We start from the raw sequence: 5,573 nt of genomic DNA on the forward strand, positions 1-5,573 counted from the left end.
TTTTTCCCTCAGAGGAAAGCTCCTCAAGGGCTGGGAAGTGATGGACCTGGGCTGAAAGATAGCTCTTGCTTGCTGTGGCTTGGGTCCTTGGAGAACCGCTGTCTGGGTGTGGAAAGGGGATGGCTCCCAGGTCCTGCTTCGTTTGGGTCTTTAAGCAGCTCCCGCTGGTTCTCTGCCTTGGCCAAAAGGAAGCTGCCTTTGGACCAAGCCGGGTCAAAAAGATCCAGTTCCTCCGGGCGGGAGGCCTGGTTGGGCCGCTGGAGCTGGCTCCGAGAGGGAAGGAGGACAGGAGGGAAGGGAGAGGAGACTGAGGAAAAGAAGGGAGAGGCAGGTCGCCAGGCGGACAGAGACTGGCAGCAAGGGGCAGAGAGAAAACGGAAGGCGCTCAGCGCCAGAGGCTCAGGCTGAGAGAGAGGATGGGAGGAGAAAGAAGGAGGCCGGGAAAGTGACAGCTAGCCAGGGATAGAGACACTCGGTCGGGACACAGGAGGAGAGGAAGGGCTGGGACGGAACCGCTGATGCCAGCTCTGGGCAAAGAGGCTCACCCCAGCTCTGGGTCTCAGCGCAGCGGGCGTCCCTCGGCCTCCTCTCCGTCCACTCCTGGGATGATTTACAAAGCGCTCTGATCAGGAGCCAGTTCTGTAGAAGTGGACCGAGCGCTCCTGTAAGGCACGCTTTGTGTGACCGCCCGCAGCCTTCCCCTAAGCTGCAGCCTGCAGCCCCCTCCCCAGCGGTCCTTCAGCACTCCCTCCCACCTTCTACCCCCCCCCCCCCCCGCCCGGCACCCCGCTTCTCGGCGTGTTCTGGGCTTCAGTTACAGGTTGCTTGAGGTAAACCAATGGGCTAGAAATAAACCGCTGGGGCGGGGGCTGGGAGTGGCAAGCGAAGGTCAGGGAGACTGAAATGGCCAGTCTGCCCTTCGGCTTCCAAAAGTCTGAATCCGACCCGTTACTCCGTGCCTGGGGCCAAACCCGGGGCTCTAAAGTAGAGAGTCAGGGCTCCGCAGGAGTGAGGTGGGTCTGTACTGGGCGGCGATCCTCCCGAGGGACAGCCTGCGCAGGAGCGCTCTTCAAAGGCTCCCCAGGGGACCCTGGAGAAGGACAGACGACTGGCTACTTAGTTACCTTAGGTCCCAGCTCATTAGCAAAGGCCGACCTAATTGGGAAGGCGGGAGGGGGGAAAGACAAGGGCAGGAAAGGGGAAGGGATGTCCCGTTACAAAACATCCCCAAACTCGAGAGGTTCCGAATGGGAATTAACATTCTCGCTAAGTGATCGTCCCTCTGTATCTCTCCGTATTTATATTTCTACCTCTCCTGTGTGTCTGTTTTTCTCTTTCTGTGTCTCTTTCACTAAGTGATTCTGTTTCTGTCTCTCTCTCTCTCTGTCTCTGTGTGTCTGTGTGTTTGTATCTCTGTCTCTCTCTGTCTCTGTGTGTGTGTGTCTCTCTGCTTCTGTCTCTCTGTTTCTGTCTCTCTGTGTGTATGTTTGTGTCTCTGCTTCTGAATCTGTCTCTCTCTGTGTGTCTCTGTCTCTCTCTGCTCTCTCTGTGTGTGCTTGTCTTTCTGCTTGTCTCTCTGTCTCTTTCTGTCTGTTTCTGTAACTCAACAAAGGGTTACTCTTTCATGAGTTTTTTCGCTATTATTTCTCTGACAAGACTTAAAAATAGAATTTGAAATTGGATTCCCTCCCGCTGCCCCTTTGCTTTCCCTTCACCAAAGTGCCTCTGGGGTCGGTGTCTTTGTCCCCTATTGATCCTCTTGATTTTTGAGGTGTGGATGAGGAGTGAGATTTAACTTTCCAGGAGGGTTGCTATCAAATTTAACTGATTAGGGAAGGTCAAACATGGGTTCAACACAGAGGAGAAGGGAGGATCCTATGATGCCTTGGTACTTTTTTGTGTGTTTTTCCAAAATTAGATGCAGGGGTTTGGGGGTAAGGGGAGATAGGGAGAGAGGGAGAAAAAGACAGAGACAGAGACAGAGACAGACAGAGAAACAGACAGACAGGTATAAACAGAGAGAAGGAGGAAGAGGAGGAGAAGGAGAAGAAGAAAGAGAAGAAGAAATAGAGGGGAAAAGATTTCAGAATAGTGAAATAAGAAAATTATTTTCCTTTCCATATGGCAAAAAAAAAAAAAAATCTTCCACTATGAAATTTCAGGAATACGCCCATTTTAAGTGAATATGGAAGTGCTGATCAAACTTAGATTTGCTTACAAACTAGATAAATCTGTTACATTAAAAGAACAACAACAAAACAAAACAAAAACACACAAACAAAAAATCTTTCTCCTTGGGGAGGGGGAAATTATTAACGAAGCTCATCTCTAAAATGATTATCTAGTGTTTGAACAATCACAATAAAATCAGTAGTAGCAGTATTAATAGTATTGGCATTCATAAAATGATTACAGGTTTACAAATTGTTTTCAATGCACGCTCTCCTTTGAGCTTCCCTCTTTCCTCCTTGCTCACTCTAAACCTTAGCAGTAACCACCAAAAGCTCGATTCTGGAGGTTTTGTTTTTGTTGCTTTTTGTTTGTTTTCTTTCTTTTTCTCTTTTAGAGGAGTGCAGTGAACAGAACCCTAGGCCAGATTTTGCCTGTGGAGCAAGGTGGATGTGTCAATTTCTTAAAAGGGAGATAATGAAAAAGCTCTAAGGCGGTTCAAATGTGATGAACAAGAATCTACAAAGAGTTCTGCACAAGATAATCAGATCTCCATCTAAATTAGGCAATATATCTGTGTCTGGATTCTCAGGGGAGCCTCTTACCTTATGAGGAGGATAGAGTTAAGTCTTATCTGGCACTATTTGATCTGAGTTCTGTTTCACATTGTCAACCTCAAAACTAATGTGATCACTTAAATACGTTTCTATTGTGACTAGGACTGTAAAATAAAATGATGATCATTGATGAAAAAGTTGAATTAATATTCTGAAGATCATGGCCTGTTTGTTATCAGAAGCAGCATTTCATCACAGAGAGCTAATCTCAACTTTAGGACACATACTGGCTATGTGACCCTGGATAAGTCATTTAGCCCCTATCCCTCCTCTGGGATTATCTACAAAATGAGAAACTGCAGAACAGTTGCTGATGTGCATTAGTAGCAGTTTCCTGACTACAGAAAGCTCCCTAGGCTGTTGAAATCCTAGGTCTGGGCCAAAACCAAACCAAATCAAAACAATCTAGGTTTTTATGAAAATCTATATTCATGAAATATAGTAAAAATAAAATAAAATAAAATAAAGACAATGCATTCACTGATCAGATTTTTTGATATTATATGTTTCATGATGTATATATATCTATATAGCTAAAATTGTGTATGTATGTTTGTATGTATGTATATATGTGTGTGTGTATATATATATACACATATACATTCTGTCAATCATCTGCCCATGACTGGGCAGGGTAAGAACAGAAATATAATACACAGAAGTAGATTAAGATAAAATATCTCTCAATACAGACCTACAAGTAAAATCATATTCTTATATCAAGTCCTGGCATCAGCAAATTATTTTATTATTGAGATACTTTAGAATTCATCCTTTTAAAAAACGTTTTAAAACTATGCTTAAAAACAGCTATAAAAATAAGCAAAGAATAAAACAGATCTCTGATCATCTCGGAGGTGATATTATCTCCAGAAATATAGATCAAAACTCTTCCATATCTAGTTATCTCAATAAATAGCTACGTCTAGAAATGTAGATATTCAATAAAACAAGCTACCTCTTTGGAGCTCTATCCATAAATGTCATCGACGGGTATTACAGAAATATATTACACGTTGGTAGCAATTCTGAGTCTGTAAAGTGAGTTTGTGTCTTCCTATTATCGCATTTTGTATATTTAGTTATTTTCCCTTTATATTTATTCTGCCTTTCCTTATACATATTCTTGCCTCCCCCAATAGTTTGTAAACTAACCAAGGAGAGGGGTCAGATCCGTCTTCTTCTTTTTCTTGTTTTGTTCTGTTTTTTTGTTTGTTTGTTTGTTTTGTTTTTGTTTTATGTCCCTAGGTCCTCTCAAAGGTGTTTAAGGAATGATTGTTAATCATTATGTTTGTAAGTACATTCATTCACATACATATAGACCCATAGATACTTATTGGCACGTCAATTACATAGTTGCTTATGTCTGTGTTTATATCTCTGTAGATACGGATATTATTATATACAAATAATACAGATATATATTGTGTTTGGATGGAGAGATAAATTCGATAGATAGATGATAGATTGATAGAGATAAGAGAGAAGTGGCTTGTAGATAGAAATTGAGAGATGCGGGGGGACCAGCTCTGGAAGATTTCCTGAAATCTCTTCCCTAGAATTAGAGCTATTGGCGGAGCGGACACCTCCCTTAAACGAAGGGAAATAGAATCGTACGTATCCTCCAGCCCGTGAAACGTATAAAGTACTTGAATTCTCCGCAGGACACTGTGGTTTCGGAACCCAGAACAAATCTGGATTTTGACCCCCGCATCCTCCGGCTGGGCAGAAGGCGCCCATCCGGTCGCGGCCCCGCGGGTCCGCAGGCTCCCTCGCTCCGAGGTTCAGGACTAAGGCGAGCAGGGCTCGGCGGGCCTGCGGGGACGGACGCTGCCCTCCGTCGGGCCCGAGTCCCGGCGCCCCGGACCCTCGCGCCGGTTCGCCCCGGACCCCCGCGCCGGTTCGCCCCGCTGCCTGTGCCTGCGTCTCGCCTTTGGAGGCTGATTAAGGACCGACATTCCAGGCTCTTCCAATCCCCACCCCCCACTCTCAGCTTCCAAACGGCAATTGATTAGTCTCAGCTTTTCCAACCCAGAGCCGATCGGTTTCCCGGGATCAAACAAACTTCCCCGAGCGTGCCGAGAGGAGGGGAAGGAGAGGAGGAGGGGGAGGGGATTGAGGGAGTCAAGGGCAAGTGCCCTGCTCCTCGCCCCTAAGTCCCCCGAAGCCGAAGGGAGGCCCTGGGGAGCCCGGGAGAGGGCGCGGGGCCCGATCCACCTTGCCGCCGCCGCCGCAGCTCGCGCCTTCGCCCGGCCTCGCTGACGACAAACATCGCAGCGGAAAAGCGGTCAGAGAGGCGGAGGGTGATGGGCACTGGCATCGCCCTGCCCGCCCGCGAGCCCTTTCCTGCCTGTGCCGGGGCAGGCGTGGTCGGGGGTGCGAGTTGTACATCTGTTCCCTTCACGTGACATTTTCAGAAAAGCTCAAACATCTGGTCAAAATAAACCTACCTGTTTCACTTTTCAAATGTCAGGCTCCCTTCACCTCTGAGTCTTGCTCCCCACTCCACCCCCAGTCCGGGCTACACACACACACACACACACACACACACACACACACACACACACACACGTATATATGCGCGCGCTCCGACTACACGCACCAGGCCTCCTTTCTGGGGCTCTCTGGCGCTGAAGGAGTTTTGTTGCTGGCCGCCCCTCTCCCTCCTGTTCCCATCCCCTGGCCGCCCCCTGCCCTTCCCTGCTCTGCTCTCCCCCTCGCCCTTTCCCGGGAGCTCCACAGTGCCAGGGGCTTTGGCGAGCACCTCCCTCCTTTTCCTCCTCCTCC

This window comes from Antechinus flavipes, chromosome 5, assembly GCF_016432865.1.
Source record: "Antechinus flavipes isolate AdamAnt ecotype Samford, QLD, Australia chromosome 5, AdamAnt_v2, whole genome shotgun sequence".
Lineage (NCBI taxonomy): Eukaryota > Metazoa > Chordata > Mammalia > Dasyuromorphia > Dasyuridae > Antechinus > Antechinus flavipes.